Source organism: Moschus berezovskii, chromosome X (genome assembly GCF_049115385.1).
Source record: "Moschus berezovskii isolate FMDL1 chromosome X, NW_MosBer_1.0, whole genome shotgun sequence".
In the NCBI taxonomy this organism is placed as follows: Eukaryota; Metazoa; Chordata; class Mammalia; order Artiodactyla; family Moschidae; genus Moschus; species Moschus berezovskii.
The window spans coordinates 17059397-17082391 of NC_142488.1; the positions used below are offsets into that span (position 1 = coordinate 17059397).

Sequence of the window (22995 nt, forward strand, 5' to 3'; positions counted from 1 at the left end):
GATTACAGAAAGCCCACAGGGGAGGGGGCAGTGGCCAGTAGGCCAGAGAGAAAGGGAGGGATTGGGTATGTAGATGTCGCCACAAGGTTCCTGCCGGGGCTGGAGCTGAAGATGGCAGGACCCATTCCTCAGGACCGGACACAAACCTGATGGGCCTGGACAGCTTTCGGGGTGAGCAGGCAGCTCCAGGCAGATGTCTTTGTCTGTGGGCACAGCTGTGTGCGCACTGAGACGTCCTGTCCGTGAGGGCACAGAAGCACAAAGTAACAAAGTCTCCTAAGCTCATGAGATGAAACAACTGGAAATGCAAGGAGAAAGGCAGTGTTCTAGGGTGCCATGGGCTCTTTATTTACACTGTCTTTGGAAAAAGAAGTGGCAACAATATTAGGAGCTACAGATTTTGGATCCTGTGTACCAAATATCATGGATACCTGTGGTTCATGTTGCCAGGGAAGTATCATCACTGTGCATTTTATAGATAGCATCTCTGAGCCCACAGAGGTTAAGACTCATGCCTCATTATGCAGTCATCTGTGGATCTGGGAATTTGGTCTGTTTGACTCCAAAGACCAGGCACTTTTCACCACCACGCCTCACTGCCTCCCCAGGTGGAAGATCTGGGAAAGCAGAGACAACAGAGAGCCACGGGAACTATCGCTTAAATGGACTGCTTAGGAGAGGCAGCAAAGGAAGGGGGAAAGAGGTCAGCTTCAGGAGTCAGCGCTCACCTCCTACAAGTAATGTGAGGATAAGCTCTCAGCATTCATTCATTGATTTGATTCAATAAATCTATTAAGCAACAGCTGGCAAGATGCTGAGTGCTGTTCTAGGTGCTGGGTATACAGCAATGAACAAGTGGGGTGGGAAGGGACAAGTGGAAGGTGGGCGGGGGTACATAGGCCAACATTCTTTGTCACACATGAGAGGTAATAAAATAGATAACATCTCATTCTTGATGTTGATAATTAGAGAAATGTAAGTTAATGAAGTTTGGGGGGTAATAATCGATTTAAGCACAGGAAGACTTTGAATTGTAGAATATATCTTTCAAATGCCTGAAGAAGATAAAGGACACATGTATGGGAGAATAAGACCCTTTAGGACAAGAACCCAAAACAACATTTATTCTTTTTTTGTCACCTTTCTGTATTTGTAAATTATTTAAAATAAGCATTATTATCTTTATAATCAGAAAGAAACAAATTAACTAAAATGTTAGAGAAAAATAAACTTCCAAAGAACCAAATTCTTCCTCTCCTAGCATTCAAGTGGTAACTGACAAGTCAGCCAAACAAGGAGAAGCTTCACTGCTATAGTCATGCAGAATGATATCTTATTTCAACATACTGCCTGATTATTTCAGAATTCACTCACAGGGGTAGCCACAGGAGGAAATACATGCTCAGCACTGAGATATCAGGGACTAAGTCCTGAAGCTTAATTTTTCATTAGGGCATTGTGCCATTTTTCTATTAAGATAGGTTCATCTTTTTTTTTTTTTGGAGAAATGTTGATGTGTAAAACCTCATTTTCTTCCTTAGCATGCTGGCCTATAGATTTTATTTTTAATTGATTTCCATATGCTGCTAAGACTGGCAGAGAAACTGGGCTGGTGAGCTGTGTTGCCACAGTGTTCCTGGTGCTGGAAAGGGAACTGCAGCTCTATGAGAACAATGCTTTGGAAAATCTGTAAAACCCAGTTAAACACACCTAAGAGCAGGCATTACTCATGGGGCCTTTGACAGTGAGAATGGAGAGTGAAAAGCCATCTAGCCCTTCAGCAATGAATGTGCCTGGATGAATTGTCCAGGTCTAATTTAGAAGCCAAGGAAGAATGGCCTAATAATGTCTCGATATGGTGGATTCAATGCATTATCTTCCATGTTTTTTGAATAAAAGAAGATTCCTACCACCCCTCCCCCACCAATATCAAATCTAGAAATGGAAATATCCTCTCTCAAACTAACAGGGTCTGTGGGGGACCTAGGATCTTAACATAAGATTCTGTTTCCTGCTAGAAATACTGTTTCAGAAAAAGTAGAAGTAATGATAGAAGGACCACAGGAAACATCTGTGTATACAAATAGGCCAGCTCACTAGGAATAAAAATGCATTATGCATCACGACGGTCTAAATATTTTTATTAACACAGTTTGTTAACCAAGAACTGAGAAATAAGGTTCCCTAAGAGTCCCCCATCAAATGCTTTCTTCCATATTTCATTTTATTCTTAGGAGAGAAGTAACTCTGAAATCTTATCTTAGATTTTAGCAATGAGTTTTCTATTAAAAGTTATTTCTTTTCCATTTCAGGCTGAGCAAAGCTCTGGGCCAAGGGGGTTAGGGAATTTGTTTCATAAAACTGACAGCTTGGCGAGCATTCAATCACTCGGCACTACACAACCCAGGAGAACAAATAAGTCCTTTTCTGATGCCGCTCCAGACACATTACGATGTATGTTCCATAGCTTTATTCCCGCATTCATACTGTTTGCTTCCTGCAGCAACAAGAAAAGGAGGCAGAAAGCACATTGAAACCTACCAGGAAGCAAAGTCAATCAATCACACTCTCATTTGGAAGTTGGAAAAAAATGAGTGCATTGGGTAAGCTGTTTGAGTGGTGCCTGGCCTTCCTTTCCAGAAGGCCAGTACGTTCGGGGAACTTTCGGCCATTTTGTGGTCCTGTCCCCAGTGCTTCCGGACACGTGTCCCTGCAGGATCTGACAGACGCTTTAATGAGGCAGATAAGGCCAGCTCGGTGGCTGCCTTTGGTAGAGGTGGCGCCAAGGGCAGGCTACTGGCTCATGGCCTGGGCATCGTTCTGGGCAGCAGAGACCAGCCTGCCCCAAACCCTGCACTAGCAGGGACCCAGCTCGGGAACTTCCTGTTTAACAGGCCTAACTGGGATCTGCCAGAGAAAGGAAACTGTTACAAAATTTCTTCCCTGCTCCCTAAAAAAAAAATTACGAGGACTTTTTTTTTGGTAGTCACACACAAAGCCCTGATTGAAAAAGCCCTGTGGGAGACAAAACTCATCTGTGCTGTGGGAAGATAGTGGTCACTATTGGTGTGGGGTGGTGAAAAGGGCACAGGGGCTTTGACGGACTGGTGCGATCCCTATCTCCACCAGCATGCTGGTGACGTGGGTGTGCTGTTGGTGAAAATACCTCAAGCAGTACATACAGGCACTTTCCTGTATGTATGTTAAGAGTTTGGACAAAACTTTGAAAATAAAAATCCGTGATGGATAAGTTTTAGGACTTCTCCCATCCACAAAGCTGACTTTGAAAGTCAAACATTACCAATAAAAAATAAACCCCATCCCCCCACTGCTTAAAAATTCTGATCTATTTAAAGTGTGTGTGAAATAGTAAACCTTTTTAACATGCTGATACTATTATTTAAGTTTTTACCCACCAAGACCTTTATGCTTGGAAAAGAATATACTGTAGGCAATTCTGCTACAACTCCTCATAAAGTGATCCAGAAGGGCACAGGGAAATGACAAAGCTCATTTTCACTCTCCAACTCATTTTAAGACAGGGTATGGTTGGAGGCTCCTTTCCAAAGACCCAAGTCCAGTTAATGGCCCTTCTCACTCCTATGCTATCTGAGCCTTGTAGCCTGAGGAATCTCACTCTTACTTTTCTCACACCTTCCTCTATTCTTCTATTTCCCTGCACAGAATTTCTCCTCATTTCTGCTGCTGCTGTCCACCTCACAAATGGACTCATATGTTTCCCTTGCCCTGGTGTCAGGGCTTTCCTTGAATGGGGGTCACTCACTCCATTTCTCTCTGCATTTCGGAAGGGAGTGAAAGGCTCCCACCAGGCCAGACCTGCAGAGGAAAAATGTGTTTTGTTAGTTTCCTCTTCCAAGTGCTCCTCTGTCCTGCCATTTGCAGCATGTAGTCTGCTTATTTACCGAGGTTTATTTTGGAAGAGAAAATAGTTGGGATGGGGGTGGGGAAGGGAAGCCTTTGAAAACAAAAAGATGGTCATTTAGTTTTAAACGAGTTATGAATAATGGAGTGTTATGCTCTCTTTGCAAATAAAGATCTGAATTTTCTATTGCTACAAATGATTCTGCCTTTTACTGTTCTTAAAAAATAAAAAGACTTTTCTAACCATGATTGGGCTTTCCAGGTAGCTCAGATGGTAAAGAATCTGCCTGCAATGCACAAGACTTGTGTTCAATCCATGGGTTGGGAAGATACCCTGGAGAAGGGAATGGCAACCCACTCCAGTATTCTTGCCTGGAGAATTCCATGGTCAGAGGAGCCTAGTGGGCATAGCCCATGGGGTCAAAAAGGGTCGGACACAACTGAGTGACTAACACACACACACACCCATGATTAGATATAGGAATACATTATGTAAAGAAACTGTTTTGCTCACCCAGGACCCAGTTTAAATATTCCCACATCTGGTTAAGGACTTGCATGTCCAGGAGGACAGCAAGACCAAAGAATTTGTTCACTCACCTAATATTCACCGGAAATGTCCAGCTGAATCCCCGGATGGGCAGGATTATAAGGAGCACGAGACATAGGGTAGTTCCAGGAAAGTAGACTGGACCTCTCAGGCTTCTATTTTAAGAGAAGCATTTCATGCAGACCCAGAGAAGCTATCTGAAAGGGCTCGGGTTATGTTCTTTCCTTTGCCATTCCCAAGCTCCCTTTCTGCTCGGTGGTGGCGTACCCATACCGGGTCTCCAGGCTGAACTGAGTCTCCACTGCTTCGGCCCTGATCAGGCCAAGTGTCCAGATTGCAACTCCTCCCCTGGCAGGTGGGGTGACCGACTTGCCCAGTTTGCCCAGGACTGCTGGGTTTTAAAGCTGAAAGTCCCATGTCCCCGGAACCCCCTGAATCCCTGGCCAACTAGAACAGTTGGTCACCTTGGTGGCAGGCCACCAGCCAAACTCCTATCTACCAGCAGGATCACCCATGTCCGCCAGTGCTTACACATTCTGACCTATTTAAAGCATATGAATTTGGAAAGTGTATTTAAAGCTGCTGACTGAAGGTGCTCTTGGCTGTTCACTATGTCTGTCAGGTTTCCTCTCTCCCCCACATTTTCTGGTTCGTTCACTGTTTTCATCATATTCCCTTCAGAGCTGGGTGCTCAGATGATTACTCAGGGCCAGTGCCAGGGTTTTCTGACCACTTGTCTAGATCTGGGCTGCCCCACCCCTGGCTGCAATGGTGGGGTGGGGCCCAGGTACTTAAACTGTCCCCCCTTCCTGAGTTCCCTGGCTCATTAAGGGGCCTAAATGACAGAAACTAGGGTGATGTCACAATTTAGTCTGTCTCCAGCCATTACCAGGTCCCACAGAGTCAGCCTCCTAAATAGTTCTAGAATCCAGCCATGTGCTCCCCACTCACAGCCACCATGCTACTTCCACTCAAGGTCAAGGTCATTGGTCTCCCCAGATTACTGCAATGGAGCCTTCTGGTCTACCTTCCCTTCTGCCCTGTTCTCCATTAGGGAGAAAAACAAAACATGTGAAGTAAATAATGTCACTGGCTTGTGTAAAACTTCTTAGGGATAAAGTCCAAGTGCTTTGCCAAGGCTTACAAGACCCATGATGATCTGGACCCTGCCAACCTTTTCTGCTCATCATCCATAACCTGCCCTTCTGCCTCAGTTTCCTCATGAAACTGCAAAGAAAAATAGCTATTTCTAAATATTATGGCGCAGTTTACCTGCAAGCATGTAAATAAAATTCCTGGCCAGGTGTTTCAGCTCGATCATGGATTTGGAGAACCTGGTATCTTCACCCCACCCACATCAGTGACAAAAGGAATGGGGAACTTGGCAATGGCCATCACAGAGAGAAGGGGAGAGCAACAGATCTGCGGGAAGGGAAGACACATCCCATACAGATGGGGGATGAAGAGCCTTGTGTTCCAAATATCTGAGATGGAGCTGAGAGTGGGTCCAATGGACCAGAGGAAAGTCGGATGAGGTGCCATGATTAAAAACAAGAGGGACAAGGCTGGGGCCTCACCGGTGTGCTCACATTTGCTGAGCTCATGCAGGGGGAGATGGCCAAGTGGGAAGATAGAAGTACTCGAAGCACAAGAATTTGACATTTCATCACCAATTAATGGGGACAGTTCAGTTCAGTTCAGTTGCTTAGTTGTGTCCAACTCTTTGAGACCCCATGAACCACAGCACGCCAGGCCTCCCTGTCCATCACCAACTCCCGGAGTTCACTCAAACTCATGTCCATCAAGCCGGTGATGCAATCCAGCCATCTCATTCTCTGTCGTCCCCGTCTCCTCCCACCCCCAATCCCTCCCAGCATCAAACTCTTTTCCAGTGAGTCAACTCGTCGCATGAGGTGGCCAAAGTATTGGAGCTTCAGCTTTAGCATCAGTCCTTCCAATGAACACCCAGGATTGATCTCCTTTAGAATGGACTGGTTGGATTTCCTTGCAGTCCGAGGGACTCTCAAGAGTCTTCTCCAGCACCACAGTTCAAAAGCATCAATTCTTCAGTGCTCAGCTTTCTTCACAGTCCAACTCTCACATCCATACATGACCATGGGAAAAACCATAGCCTTGACTAGACGGACCTTTGTTGGCAAAGTAATGTCTCTGCTTTTTAATATGCTATCTAGGCTGGTCATAACTTTCCTTCCAAGGAGTAAGCGTCTTTTAATTTCATGGCTGCAATCAGCATCTGCAGTGATTTTGGAGCCCCCAAAAATAAAGTCTGACACTGTTTCCACTGTTTCCCCATCTATTTCCCACGAAGGCCCCTGTAAATAACAGAAATGAGGCTTTGAGTTCATGCCTTTCAAGACTTGCTCTTGGAAACATACAAATGGGGAAATTTGTGCAGTTGTAACTTTTAAAAATTAAACATATTATCAACATCTAAGTACTGCAGAGCATGCTGCCAGGAGCCATGAAGGATTTGGGTTGTTCTAGATGGTGATTAAAATGAACTTTAGGAAGTGCTGCCTGGCTCAAGAGAATGAATGCTGGTTTAAGACCAAGCCACAAAAAAAAAAAAAAAAAAAGATGTATGATTCCTGTTCTCAAAAAAGCAAAACAAAACAAAGAGGGGGAAACAAGAAAAGAAAAAAGCATAGGTTCTGTGGGAGAAAACACAGATATGTGCACACTAAGTGGAAAAAAAATGACTCCACATTGCTCTTTTGTTTTACAAATATTCATAAGAAAAACAGCCTAGCAGCTACTCCTTCACATGTGTGTTTATTTTTAATAAGAACAACATCCTCAACACTGATGAAAGCTAGGTCTAGAGTCAAGGTGGCCAACATAACAGCACCCTTCCCAAGGACTTCTGGGCCCTCCTGGCCACACCCACTCCTTCACCTCCAATCCTGCCCCAGGGCATTTGGCCTTTGCCCTCAGAAATTGACGGAGACCTTAATTAGGGTAGGAAAAGGCAATGGCAAGCCACTCCAGTACTATTGCCTAGAAAATCCCATGGATGGAGGAGCCTGGTAGGCTGCAGTCCGTGGGGTCGCTGAGGGTCGGACATGACTGAGCAACTTCACTTCCACTTTTCACTTTCACACATTGGAGAAGGAAATGGCAACCCACTCCAGTGTTCTTGCCTGGAGAGTCCCAGGGACAGGGGAGCCTGGTGGGCTTCCGTCTATGGGGTCACACAGAGTTGGACACGACTGAAGTGACTTAGCAGCAGCAGCAGCAACAAGGGTAGGGAGACTAGGCTTCATGATCTGTCTGCCTCACCTGCTGCACTTTTTTTTTTCTTTTCTAGTCAAGTTTTCTGCCACCTTTAATTGCAGAGAATAGCAGCATGGACAATAAATGGGCCTTTCCTTCCTGGCTTGCCCTACATGGTCAGGCAAATTCTTAGAGATTATGCCTCTTCCTTCATCCTGCCTGGCTTTCCAGCCCCTCCTAAGGAGCCCCAAATGAAAATGAATGCATTCCAGAACAACTGCCAAGGGAGTGACCCAAGCTAACAGTGGTCCAAGTCAAGTCAGTATTGAGGGAGGGCCAGGTCCCCAGGACAGGAGCAGGAAGGAGGCTTCTCCCAGCTGAGGTGAGCCAGCAGCCACTGCTCCCTGCATGCCAGGAGGTAACAGCTAAACCCCAGGCCACACCACTGTAAGATGTAGGAATTAGCCTTTAAGCCTGGATAGACAATGTTCAACCAAAGATCCTAGCACCAGCAGCCCCGCAGCACCTGGGAACTTGCCAGAAATGCAGGCAGGTCCCAGAAATCTGCATTTTAACCAGCCCTCCAGATGATTCCCTGGTAGCTCAGCTGGTAAAGAATCTGCCTGCAATGCAGGAGACCCCGGTTTGATCCCTGGGTCGGGAAGATCCCTTGGAGAAGGGATAGGCTACCCACTTTTATTCTTGCCTGGAAAATCACACGAATAGAGCAGCCTGGCAGGCTACAGTCCATGGAGTCAAAAGAGTCAGACACTACTGAGCGACTTTCACTTCACCAGATGACTCTAACACCTGCTAAAACTGGATAATCACTGGTCTATAGGCCTCTGAGAAACAGGGGAGCTGTGCTGGGCAGAGAGGGAAGAAGAAAGATGCAGAGCAGTTGGGTGTTCCAGAAGAGGTACACATCAGGCAGAATGGCACAGTGAAGTCGGTCCAGAGAGGCACTCTCCAATACGGCACCCTCTAGCCACAAGGGGCAATTTACATTTAAAATAGACAAATACTGCATTGACATTTCATCACCAATTAATGGGGACTAAGTGAAGTCGCTCAGTCATGTCCGACTCTTTGCGATCCCATGGATTGTAGTCTACCAGGCTTCTCTGTCCATGGGATTTTCCAGGCAAGAGTACTGGAGTGGGTTGCCATTTCCTTCTCCAGGGGATCTTCCTGACCCAGGGATTGCAGGCAGATGCTTTACCCTCTGAGCCACCACGGAAGCCAATTAATGTAGACAGATCCCTGTAAGTAACAGAAATCAGGCTTTGAGTTCATGCCTTATAAGACTGGCTCTTGGAAATATACAAATGGGGAAATTTGCACAGCTGTAAACGTAGAACAACCAGTCCATTCTAAAGTAGATCAATCCTGGATGTTCATTGGAGGGACTGATGCTAAAGCTGAAACTGCAATACTTTGGCCACCTCATGCAACGAGTTGACTCACTGGAAAAGACTCTGATGCTGGGAAAGGTTGGGGGCGGGAGGAGAAGGGGACGACGGAGAATGAGATGGCTGGATGGCATCACCGACTCTGTGGACATGAGTTTGAGTGTACTCCGGGAGTTGGTGATGGACAGGGAGGCCTGGCGTGCTGTAATTCATGGGGTCGCGGAGAGTCGGACACGACTGAGCGACTGAACTGAACTGAACTGAAACGTAGAATATTTTTTTAAAAATTTCCCCAGATTTATATTAACATAGAGTAGAATGGTGGTTACCAGAGGCTGTGGGGGGAAAGGGGAGACTGAAAAAGAAAGAAAAATGAAAGTAGAAGGGTGGTTGCCAGGGGTTAGGGGAAGGAGGGTAAACAGGGAGTTATTAGGGAGGACACATATTCAATTTGCGAGATGAAAAGGGTTCTCTGGAGATGGATGGTAGTAATGGCTGCACAACAATATGTATACACTGAATGCCACTGAGCTGTCCACTTATAAAATGGCTAAGAAAAAAGTAAAAAGGCAGGCCTCAGCCACATACCCGTCACATTTCTAGTGCTCAACAGCCACTTAAGGCTGGCTAGTGGCTACCATATTGGATAGTGAAGGACATTTCCATCATCACAGAAAATTCTTTTGAACCACACTATGGAGGAATCCCAGTTCCACCTCCTATGAGCTGTGTGACTCTGTTTAAGTTAGTAACCCTCTCTAAGCCTCTAGTAGTCGCAGTGTTAGTCACTCAGTTGTGTCCGACCCTTTGTGACCCCGTGGACTGTAGCCTGCCAGGCTCCTTTGTCCATGGGATTCTCCAAGAAAGAGTACTGGAGTGCGTTGCCATTCCCTTCTCCAGGGGATCTTTCTGACCCAGGAATCGAAGCCAGGTCTCCTGCATTACAGGCAGATTCTTTACCGTCTGAGCTATAGGGAAGCCCCTGAGCTTCTAATTCCCCCTTTATGATATAAAGCTCAAAATACCCACCTACATCATATGACTCTTATGGAGCTGGAACAAAAATAATAGATGTAAATCACCTGGTACAACTGTCCAGGCTATAGCAGGAGCTTGACAAATAATAGGTAATACTGTCCTACTATGACTTTATAAAAAGCCATTGGAAACATTTCGAATAGAATGGACAGTTTGCACTGGCTAATGTCTTTCACTATGTCTTAATTGCAAATTTCAAAGTTTGTATAAGTGGCTCTGTTTTCAGTAGGACAAGCCTCCTGAAGCAACACCCATCTGCCAGCAAGTCAAAAATGGGGCATTTTAATCCAGAAGCAGTACTGTAGGAGAGACTCATAGTAAGGCTATAATTCTTGAAGCTAGAGAACTTCATTTTGTGTGGAGTTTTTTCCCTTTTTTTTTTTAAACCACTAATGTCACAATCCATGGGAAGGTTCATTACATTAGACTCAGGCTTCAGTGCTCTTCATCTAGAGAAAGATGCCCAAAAGATCTCGTAATCTGTAAACCTTCCCCCATAAAGAAAGCAAATAAAACACAGCTGAGAGAGACATCATCAGAAAGTCTACAAATAATAAATGCTAGAGAGTGTGTAGGAAAAAAGGAACCTTCTTACACTGTTGGTGGAAATGTAAACTGGTACAGCCACTATGGAAAACAGTATGGAGGTTCCTTAAAAAACAAAAATAGAGTTGATCCACCAATCCCATCCTGGGCATGTGTACAGAAAATACAAAAACTCTAATTCAAAAAGATACATGCACCCCAATGTTCATAGCAATGCACTATTTTACAGTAGCAAAGGCATAGAAGCAACCTGTCCACTGACAGATGAATGGATAAAGAAGATGACGTATGCCAGTGTAGGAGATGCAGGAGGTGGGTTTGATCCCTGGGTCAGGAAGATCCCCTGAAGTAGAGCATGGCAACTCACTCCAGTATTCTTGCCTGGATAATCCCATGGACAGAAGAGCCCAGTGTGCTACAGCCCATGGGGTTGTGAAGAGTCGGGCACTATTGAAGCAACTTAGCATGCACACATGCATATATATATAATGGAATATTATTTAGCCACAAAAAGAATACAATAATGTCACCTGTAGTAACATGGATAGGCCCAGAGACTATCATACTAAGTGAAGTAAGTCAGAGATAAACAGGTATCACATGGTATCACTTATATGTGGAATCTAAAAAATAAACTGATACAAAGGAACTCATATACATAACAGAAATACAGACAGGCAACAAATTTATGGTTAGCGTGCTGTGATTCATGGGGTCGCAAAGAGTTGGACACGACTGAGTGACTGAACTGAACTGAACTGAGGGACAAGGGAAGGAGGGATAAATTAGGAGTTTGAGATTAGCAGACACTACTGTATATAAAATAAATAATTAGGCCCTACTATATAGCATACGGAGAAGGCAATGGCAACCCACTCCAGTGTTCTTGCCTGGAGAATCCCAGGGACGGGGGACCCTGGTGGGCTTCTGTCTATGGGGTCACACAGAGTCGGACACGACTGAAGTGACACAGCAGCAGCAGCAGCAGCATATAGCATAGGGAACTATATTCAATATCTTGTAATAATCTACCTTGTATCTTATAATAATCCATAAAGGAAAAGGATCTAAAAAATAATATATATATATTATATACATGGCTTCTCTGGTGGCTCAGATGATAAAGAATCTGGCTGCAATGCAGGAGACCCGGGTTTGATCCCTGGGTCAGCAAGATCCCCTAGAGAAGGGAATGGCAACCCACTCCAGTATTCTTGCCTGGGAAATCCCACGGACAGAGGAGCCTGGCGAGCTACAGTCCCTGGTGTTGCAAAAGAGTCAAAGAATCAGACACGACTGAGTGAGTGAGCACGCAATACACACACACACACACACACACACCTATATATGAAAGTCAAAGTCGCTCAGTTGTGTCCAACTCTTTGCGACCCCATGGACCATACAGTCCATGGAATTCTCCAGGCCAGAATACTGGAGTGGGTAGCCATTCCCTTCTCCAGGATATCTTCCCAACCCAGGGACCGAACCCAGGTCTCTGACATAACGGGCGGATTATTTACTAGCTGAGCCACCAGGGAAGCCCTACATATATACGTGTGTCCCTGTACACCTGAAACTAACACACCATTATAAATCAACCATACTGCAATAAAAACACACACAGTGAGAGCAAGTGTACAACCTGGAGGCACTCTCTCTACTGAGGAGCAGTCCTGAGGGAGAGAGTGGCCTGGGAAAATGAAAAAAGGGCTTCATATGGGGTTTTATTCTAATTAGGGAAGTAGGGAGTCATTGAATATTCTTGAGCTACAGTGATGAAATTAGAGGGGTGCTTTAGCAAGAGGAGGAGCAGCTGGGGGAGCAACTCTGGAGCAGTAAGGAGACTGAGGATACTTCCTGGTGAGCCATGCTGAGGAAAGGAGGACGGTGGGTCAAGCCTGTGTGAACTGGTGGTCCAGTGGATAGGACTCTGCGCTTCCACTGCAGGGGGCTTGGGTTCAATCTCAGCTGGTGGAACTAAGATCCCACTAACCTCACAGTGCAACCAAAAAACCAAACAAAACATAAAACAAGCAAACAAACACAAAACCTCCTCTGGAGAAGCAATTCCATTCTTCACATGGGCTTTGGACAAAGCCACAGTTCTGTGGCTGATGGGTCAAAAGAATGAGGTAAGGAACTGGGAGCAGGACTCTAGCTCAGGTGGGTTTTTCTGGCTTAGAAATGGCAACAACGGCTCCCTTTCCTGATCTACTAAGGCCTCCTCAGTAAATCCCAGACTTTCTAATGTTCTGAATGAGTAACATTAAAAAAAAAAAAAGTAGGATCCAACATGAGTTCAACTTCTGACTTTGTGAAAAAAAGATGCTAAACTACAAATATCGTCATTCACAAAAGAGACTTTAACACTAAAAAAGTGGGAAAGGCCATTTTAGAATAAAGGGAAGTTCTATAAAAAAGGAAACTCAGTATACAGTTTCACTCTTCTTTCATTTAACTGTGAATGGGTAGAAATTTTGCCCCATGTGGGGCGGTGGTACTCAAGCCTGGTCTGCAGGGATCACTGGTTTATGAGCCTTTCCAAAATGGTTCCCTGTGCAGTTTCAGCTGTAAGAATCAGCCTTGATGACCCCAAATTCAACTGCCCAGCTCCTAAGAGCAAAAACACAAAGTTTGAGCTTTCTGGCGTGGGTGTCTCTAACATGGAATAGCCAGGTAGAACCAGCCTCTTCTAGCCTTCTTAAAATGCAAGTGATAAGCCACAAAGGATCCGAGAACAAATATTGATATCTTCACATTCAATAATTTCATATTTAGTCTAGCGGGTTAGTGATTTTTCTCCTAAAAGGAAATTGCAGCCAGAGCTAATTGCTCAATCTGAAATGTATCTGGACATTGTTTAGATGTTGGAAAGGAAACGGTAACGTTGCAGTTTTTAGCAAAGAGGAGGGCGTTATTTTAGAAAAAAATGCAAATGTAAATTAATAGAAAATGCAGCCCTGAATGGTTTTCAAAACTTTGATGTACACAGTCAAAATAGCACTCCTATTCTGAGCTTTCCTTGACATTTTTCTTATTTTGAAATGCGAAAGGAAATCCATCGGCACAGGCTCAATCCATTCCCATCCATTGATTTGTTAGCCAATCAATGGCCATTGTAATCTGAAAAAAATAACACCAGTTTCTATGAACCTTTCCAAGCAAGGCCGGGTTCAGCTAAGCTTAATAAAGAGAAAAACAGCAAGGACCATCTGGAAAACAGTCTTCCGGAGTCGCGAAAGATAGTGGCAGCCTTTGCCCAACCTGCTATAAATAAGTGTCTCAGGAAAAAAAACACCCGATTTTTAAATCTGTTTCTACTTAATACAGCTGCAATAGAGTTTATTTAGCTTTTCCCTATAGCAGGAAGACTGTTTGCATTTTTATGACAAGGGTCTAAATGTTTTTCACAGCCATTTCCATTGCCATTATTTTGAGGAACAACATACCACTCGGACCTGTCTGTTGGCTTCAGCAGCACACAGCGGTGACCCCAGTGGCCTCCGCACCACGAAACTGGCCTCCAAGCCCAGATTTTTGATCCCACTTCCTCTCGTAGTGTTGCAGCCATCACCCAAATCCTGGTCCACGAGGGAGAGCCAACTCAGGATGACCAAGCATCACGTGCTGCAAATCAATTATTTCTCTGCCTGGACCCAAGCACTCAGGGGCTGTCTGCCAAGAGTCACACGACTTATCAAGGGAGGCAAGAACTCGCCAATGAAGGGCTATTGCTGGCCTGGCCAACCCCCCATGTGCTCACCTTTCTATCTTTCCTCACTGGCTAAGCCTCCTTCTGCACTCGACACTCAGAACTCCTTCGGACACTCTTTGGAAAAGGTCGGCCTTCAGCCGGCCTTGGATGCCTGCCAAGTGAAGTCCCCCCGCTCCCCCCTCCATGATGTCTGCGGCCACACCCATGAGCACTCCCTAAACACCCATCCCACGCCAAAGATAGTCAGGATGAGGTTGGCCTCAGGACACTGTCCTATGTAACGAGTGATCCACCTCTCCGTTCTCTCTCTCCCCCAAGGGCTCATCCCACTTCCATGGATGGGCAGAAATGCTTTACCCCATGACACGTTCCCCGTGAAGGCATGATTACCCCTCTTGCAGCTCGTCCAGTGGTGGCATTCCATCTGTTGCTGCTGACCTCGGGCATTACCAGGACCGAGGTGGCTAGAGGAGCCCTGCTGCTGTTCCCTTTCCCAAGCAGAACTGCTGCAGGGAAATAAATGTGTGTAAGAGGGGGAAAAGGTGGGAGGGGTGGTGAAGTCCACCTGAATGTGAATGGCCAATAATTCTGAAACATGCTCCATCTGCTCACCACTGACTTCCTCTCTCAGCAGAAAGGGAAAACAGAGAAATCAGTGGTGGGTAAAGGGCTGCCATGATCTGCAGTGAGTCTATTATAGTGTTATGAGCAGGGCTCTCCCAAGTACACTAAAGGGCTAAATTAATTGGCTCAGGCTTAAGATGCTAGAGGAGAAATGACAGTGGGGAGAGGCGGGGGTGGAGGAAGACGCCTGGTGGCTGAGAAGGCATGTCTGAAATCAGGCGCATATGAAAAAGAAACCAAGGAGAAATAAACCTGTTCTCTTCATGAAAAAACAGAAAAGGTGTTAGTTGTTACAAAGTGTCCCCCAATTACCTATGACTTATTCAGTCACCTGAATTTAATGAAAAATCTCTGTGCTTATACAATTTTACAGACCCTTGCATCCAACTTACAATTAAATCAGGCACATGACCCACTTCCAACCATTAATTAAGCACTCCCATGAATTGCACATATAAGTCAGAGAGGGAAATTCTGTCTTGTATTATTTCAAATTGAATTATCCAAAAGCCACCAATTACTTATTAAATCTTGGTCTAGACCAGTGGTTCTCAATCAGGGTCCATTTTGCCCCAGAGGGGATATTTGGCAAGATCTGGAGACATTTTTGGCTGTCACTGCTGGGGGGAAGGGGTGACACTTTTGGCATCTAGTGGGTTGAGGCCAGGGATGCTGCTAAACACCCTCCAGTGCACAGGACAGCCCCCTGCAACATAGAATGATCCGGCGTAAAATGTCAACAGGGCCAAGATGGAGAAACTGTGCTCTAATTAAAGGCAAACACAGTTGGCCTTTAATATTCATATCTTCAGCAGTCATCAAAGAAGAAAAATCCCATTTTTCTTGAAATTTAAGGTTGGCTTACACATATGTTTACTAAGAACACACTGATTCCTTTCCAAATAAATGAAACAGGCTCCCAGTCTGAATCTAGAAACATTAAAGAAATACTGTGATGATGGTGGAGCGAGCAGGGTGCATGTGAAATGTGTATTTCATCAGTCTAAATGGATGGAAATTAATATCTCATAAAATAAAATGATTATCTCGATATGTTCCATACAAAACCAAAATCAATACACTGCATCTTACTTAACCTGCAATTAATGTTTTTAAAAACTAAACCAAGGAAATGTCATTCTTCCTCATTTCTTGCTAGCTGGATACACATTTCTGAGCATGAGGCATTAAAAAACAAACAAGCAGACAACCACCCCCCCTCTTTTAAAGCAGATTTTTTTCCAGGACATAAAAAGCTTCCTGAATCATTCCATTTTATTTATTACTGTAGATTCAATCATTCTTAGTGAACAAAACATGCAAACCATTCTGTTGGTTATGCCTGCCTGGCTTTCCAAATACCCTCAAAACTGGGATGATGAATCACATACTTTGGCCCCGCTGTGCCAATTCATAGTAAGCAAAGAATTCAACACAGCAAGATAGGACATTCTGCCCTGTGTGTGTGTTGGGGTTGGGGGGAGGTGGTTATGGGAGTCCTTCAATTGTTTCCATAAAGTCTTAAGAGCAGGTGCTGAGATTCTCTAAAATTCCTTTAGTTCTAGAACAACCTATGTGATTGTGCAGTGCCCCCAGCATGAGGATGGACTTTGGTCAGGGAAGATGCATGTTCCTAGAGTTGGCCTAGTGTTTCCAGGCTAAAACCATGGAGGACAGAATGGCTGACGGCTATACTATCTCAACCCTTTCAGGCCCCTGTTCCTTTGTCTGAATTTTAAGGTGGGCACACACACAAAGGCAAAAATAACAACAACAACAAAAATGCCCAAGCATACTCAGTCCTGGCCACCAGCGAGGCCCAGTTCCGCTGCTGAGAAAGAACAGTTGCTCCAGTGCAGCTGGAGGAGCTTTTCCAGGGAACTGGTAATACCCTGGCTGTTAATGAATTATTTTTCGCCAGAATGTCGGATTCTTCCTGTGCTCCAGTAAACAGTCTGCTTCTGCCACGGGAAACAAAACCAGCTCCTTCCGAGGAGCTTGAGGAGGTCAGCCAAGGGTCCCCTGTGGGGGCAGCCCCCTCAGGAGCCAGAGCCACAGGCGCCTGACCTATAAATCACCGAAGCCCCGAGTCCATTATTCCAGCTCTTTCTGTCTCCTTGGGCCATGCCCAGGGCCAAGGGCACAATGCCCGCGGTGAGCCTTCCCCCACCTCCCCGAACCATCCCTTCCTCAGGGCTTCTCATCTATGGCACCACGGGTGTGTGAAACTGGCCTTCCTGGTGTTCATTTTGTCTCTTGTGCAGAAGCTGCATTTATTCCCTTGCTCTTGTTTTCATCAAGCTGTCAGGAAATGACTATGTGCATCCCCCCTTTTCCATTCTCTTCTTTAAGACTGGCCCCAGCCCCAAATAACCCACTCTCTTTGCAAGGGTGTCTCCTTGGGCCCCTACTCTCCAAACACATATCCCCGGGAAGGATATTATTAGAGCAGGTGTTGAGGAAATCAGTCACTCAGGAGGGAGACAGCTCTCTGATGGACAAGGACACCAGCCTGGGGTGGAGGAAAGGAAACCAGCCCTGTCCACCCTCCTTACCCCTGCCCTGTTCCATTAAGTTTCAGAGTCCACGTTCCTCACAGGAGGTGACTCAGCAAACATGCTCACAGGTGGGTTTGATGGGGACACCCCCAAATGGCACCTTAGCTCCCGAAAATCAGAGCGGCCTGATGCCAGGCTGTTGTGGCTCTTGAGTCAGCCCCAGGACTTCCCTCTGCCATGGGGATGGAGGGTGTTCATGCCACCCGAAACTCCGGGAGGTGCTATGAGGCTGAAGGCACAGGCTGGTGGAGCAGAGCTGCTGAACAGAAATACGTATGTAATTCTAAAGGAACAGGTGACATTGATCTCAACACTCTAGCTTATTTGACCAATACATTCCAAATATGATCATTTTAACATGTAATCAATATAAAAATTATTAATGAGTTATTTTGCATTCTTCTTTTTTTTGCACTAGGTTGTAGAAATCCTGTACATAAGTTATCATCATAGCATATCCTATTTTGGAGTAGCCATCTTTCACCTGCTGAAAAGCCACGTGACTAGAAGTCACTATGCAGCATGGTGCAGATATAAAATATTTCCATCATCATAGAGAGCTCTATTAGACAGTGCTGTGCTGAAAGACCAAAAAAAACTGTGAGAAGAAGAATGACAGGTGAGAGCAGAGTGGGCAATAAGAATTATAGCAGAGATGGGAACTGCAAGACTGGGATGTTCTAGGAGCCCAGCCCTACCTCTAAGTGGAGATTAAAATGGGCTCTTAGGAAAGGCCCTGGGGGCTGGCATGGCAAGGCCAGAGAGTATAATCATTACTTAAGGCATCTGCAGCTTGAGCAGCCTGCATCTTAGCTCTCTGGCTCTGTTTAAGGCAGGGGCTGGGACAGAAGATCGCCAAAGTCACGTATGTTCTTTCAATAACAATTCTGGGTTTGCAATCTAATTTGGCGAAGCAGATACAGAAACATGATCAAATTACGTGCGCCTGCCTCTGCGTGTGCATGCGTGTTCCTATGCGTGTTCTTGGCTGGAGAGAGAAGGAGGGTGTCATGTGCAAAATCCCAAAGTACTAACACAAGTCACCTCCTCAGCAGCTGCCATCAGAACACAGGAGAGCGGTAGCCTTGAGAGGCTCATCAGAAATGACGAGCCACAAAGGAGACGCCTTGAGCTGCAAAGAATGAGATGACGGGCATCTGGGCATCTGGGCATCCGGTCAGGTGGGAGGGAGAAGTGGTAATCAGAGGCATTCTCCAAAGACAAGCACTGCCAACTCAACAGCAAGGATGTCACACTGATCCCCAAATCAAGCTTAATTCAGAATCCCACGCAGGCTTTTGTGCAGGGGAGAGTGCAATTAGCCATCTTTCCCCCTCCTCGGAGCCTCATTTTCATCATGGAGGCAGGAAAGTCAGAAACACCTCATACAGGGATTCAAATCCTGGCTCTCCCAGTGGCCCCAGAATTTCTAGGGGCTTAAAGGCCACCATCTGGTTGGAAGGTAGCTAAAGGACTTTGCTTTGATGGTGCAGTTGCAGAGCAAGAACCCATCTCATTTTTATTTAGAGTTTATTTGAGATGTTTAAGAGTCAGAAATACCTTACCTACCCTCTGGCCCTACCATGGCCCTCAGGCTAATTATCCACTCTGTCTCATCCTGTTTCCTCATGGATAAGATGGGAATGTGACTGCCCATCTCACACAGGCTCTTCAGCTTGGAACTCCTCAAGGCTAGAACTGCAGCATCACACCAGGCACTCCAAGACCCCAACCACACACAAATCTCTGGATTTCTCCTGGCTGGTCTCCCTTTATAATGACATGGCTCCCTTCCACCACCATTCACTCCATCAGTTCCATCATTTAGTCATTCAACTCTCGTTCATTAAGCAACAGTTGACTTTTGGGAATTCCAAGATGAAAAGACACAGTCTTTCCATCTGAAATGGTTAGGGACTATCTGGGGTCTATCTCCTTAGCACATAAGCATGTACCCTGCTGGGGTGGCTGAGCTGCCTCACTGGTGCCCCCTCCCCCAGTTAGGTATTGCATTTGGTAGGGGCTGAGGGATCTAGTCTCAGGGAGAAATAAGTAAGAGCCTTGAGGGAAGGATAGAGGAACATGTTGCCCCTTTAAGTCATAACCACTGAGGTCTGGAATCAGACACTCGACTGGAAATTTCTCCGAGTCTGATTCCTTATCTGTAAAATAATGCCTCCATCACATCATGGTTTCCCATATGCACAGTGTCTGGCAGACAGAGGGCAACAGCAAATGTTCATTTCCTTCTTGACTTCTTTCCCTCCACTCCCCGCTGCTTCCCCAAAACTAAGGTTAGGGAAGGAGCCAGAGATAAGACACTTGCTCTCTTCTTACTGTCCATTCAGAGCACACTGTGTGTGGACGTCTCCACGTACAGAATACTTCCATTCTGGGTCAAATGGCTTTGGGGAGACCAGTCCTATCCAGTTTTCGGGGTCACCATAGCCAGAGCTATATTGGTCGTCTGGTGTTACAGCGCTCCCAGCAACACCTTGTCACACACCTTCCAGCCTTTTCTTTTTCTTTGCTTGCTTTCTTTTTTTTTTTTTTCCATTTCAGGGGCTCTGTCTTCTGGCTAAAAGACTTTTCATTTATTTTACAGTTCTTGCCCAAATGCCCACCAACCAAGTTCTCATACTGGCAACTGGCATCACCTGGAAAGCTGTGTTCTCATTTGTTTCTGAGATGGGCAGACTTTCCTGGGCCAAACCTCACGTCTGGAGGTCTGGGGCTTCTTTGCATGATAAAGGGCCTCCCTGGGTGGCTAAATGGTACCATGGGCTAGTGCCAAAGCAGTCAGGACCCCCAAGATCCAGTCTGACTTGGTTCCTGGTGCCCAGCCACCTTGTGGATGCCTCTGGCAGGCATCTGGCAGGATGAGACAGACGTGCCCGCTCACAGGATAGGGGTGGGTACAGTGGCTTCTCTGGGCTTCTAAGAGGCAGAGAAACTGGGATCCGCCCCCACTCCGGCTTTCAGCCTTCCAGCTACCCTGCCGCCTTCCAAAAGAAGCACAGCTCCCCGGGTTCCCCTTTGAGAAGAAAACGCCAAGGACAATCAGTGGGTAGGGGCTCCCACCCGCTAGTCTCCCCCCTGTCCTCCCACTAGCCTCCCCACTGTACTGCCATCTCTTTTCTGTAACAAAGGCACATCACAACACATTTTCAAAGTTATCCGAAATCTCCTGGTCAATCAACAAACGATTCTGGTGGCTCGAAAGGAGGAAGAGAGACATAGAAAACAGTCCCGGAAAGACTCACCGGGGAAAGCATAGAAAACCTTGCCCGATGCATGCAAGGCTACGAATCGTTTTCTCCCTGCTGGCTGCTTTTCTCTCTGTTCTAAAGAGAAGCTTCCAAGAATCAGCTAAATAAAGGGATCACACCAGAGGATGAGAGATAATGCTAAACCAACAAAAACAAAGACCCAAAATGAAACAGAGCCAGCCATGAGAATCCGCGGTTATCAAAACTTTGTTTGGCCGTATCTATTTATCATCGCTGCACACCCGGGCTCTGCGGAATATCATTCTGTTGATGTCACTTACCCTCAGCAAAATATTTACACATCCTTAAAAACGCCAGATGAGGGGGCCGCCCGCGCACTGCCGCGAGCGGCCCCTCAAGCCCCGTCGCAGAGTTCTGGGCAGACCCTGAGGTGGGGGCACGACGGTGGGTGGCTCCAGCGGGCACAGGTAAAAGCGCCTGACAGTTCCCCCGGAACGCGGCCACCCAGGCGCTGCGCCCTGCCCTGCCCACCTCTCCCCTACCTGACTCTGCAAAATGCAACCACATCGCCAATTGCTGGTGTCAGCGCCTCCTCCTCCTCCCCTGCCCTTCTCATTGATTAAGTTCTCAAACCATTGTTAAAGCCGGGTTGCTTGTCCCTGGAAAACTGGGCTGAATTCATTAAGCTTCCCCCATCACAAAAGGAATATTCATAAAAGTTTGGCAGGCAGAGAGGGAAGCGGACTGCGTGCCTTGGGGTGGGTGACAATTCGCTCCTCCAAAGCCACCTTCTTTTTCCGTGCCTCATCCCTCTCTCCGTCCATCCGTCGTGCCCCAAACCTACTCCAGGGACTTCTGATAGGGAAACACAAAGCAGCAGCTGTTTGGCAACATTTCTACCCCTCGCCGGCAACTGTGGTGGGATGCCATTTCCCCACCCAGGCGGAGCTTATCCTGAACAATAGTCGGGCTTTAAACGGCAAACAAGCAAACACGCAGAGCATAACCCCAAGCCCGAAAAAGCCAACGAGGAGAGAGGCAAGAACTCCCCTCGCCGCAAAAGGCACCGCTGAAACGCACGCCAAAATGCAGCGAGAAGCCTGCTCGGTGCCTAACATGGCAGAAAGCCCGAGCTGGTGCGGCCACCCCGGGTCTGGGCATTGGGGGGCACGAGGGCTCCCGGGGCGCCAGTGCACACTCACCCAGCTCCGGGAGGATGCGGGGCTGGCCGAGCGTCACAAAGACGAGCCCAGTGCGATCTGGCAAAACCCAACTTTCCACCCGGCTCGCCAGGGCCGCCAGATACGTCAACAGAATCCATCTTTCGAAGGGCCTGGAAGGCGCCGGGTTTTCCGGGCCGGGGCAGAGCGACAGAGCCCAGAGCGGCCCGCTGCGATGCCCGGGCACGGGGTGCGCCGCGCGCCGCCCTCTGCGCCCTGTGCCAGCGCCGGGGGCGGCCCGAAGCCCACTTCGGGGCCCCCGCCCCGGCGCCCTGTGCCGCCTGCCCGGCCGGCCCCGGCCCCGCCGGCCAGTGCGCGGCGCTGGGAGCAGGAGCGGGGCCCGGGGCCGCCGCGCGGGTGGCGGCCTCGCCTAGCGTCCCCGCCCCGCCGGCCCTCCCCGCTGGCCCCGGCCTCCAGGCGCCGTCCTGCCCCCGGGAGCAGGCCCCTCCCCGGGCGCCGGGCCCCGCCAGGCGCGCCCCCTGCGTCCCGGTGGCAGGTCCGCGCGGGGAGGGCGCGGGGTGGGGGCACCCCGGCCCGCACGGGGGCGCCGCGGCCGCTACCTCGCAATCGCGGCCGCCGCCTCCAGGAAGCCGTGGGGTGGTCGCGGGTGCGGGGACTCTGCGGTCTGGCTTCGCCGCCGGCCGCCTGAAGGGGGTGCGCCGCGGTGGGAGCTGCCGTCGCCGCTGTCACCGAGCCGCTGTCGCCGCCGCCGCTGCCGGTCGTGCGTGAGCGTGTGTGCGCCTGTGTCCGGACGAGTGTGTGTCTCTGTGCGGCGCCCGGCCTTTACTATATACACCAAGGGCTGGGAGGAGGCGGGGAAGGGGAGGGCTTGGGGGAGGTGGCGGAGGAGGGGGAGCAGGAGGGGGGCGCAAGGGTACCCGAGGCGGCGGCCGCTGAGGACGGACAGGTGATCTCGCCCACGGGGAGGGCGTGGCTGGGGGAGGCGCGGGGTGGCGGGAGGAAGGGGTGCCGGGGCGCGGGGGCGA

The 22995-nt window shown here is 47.7% G+C and overlaps 1 protein-coding gene across 3 annotated transcripts in view; it reads right to left on the reverse strand.

Moving 5' to 3' along the window:
- The window catches only part of RAI2 (retinoic acid induced 2), a 65765-nt gene extending 43009 nt beyond the window's left edge, over positions 1–22756 (reverse strand). Inside the window, exon 1 of one of the 3 annotated variants that reach the window (XM_055393764.2) lies at positions 22570–22756. The gene's annotated coding sequence lies outside the window, so the exon portion shown is untranslated. Of the gene's footprint in view, positions 1–21991; positions 22295–22569 lie in introns of those variants that run through there. The other 2 variants (XM_055393766.2, XM_055393763.2) reach the window with 2 other exon arrangements.
- Between the last annotated feature and the right edge of the window lie 239 nt (positions 22757–22995).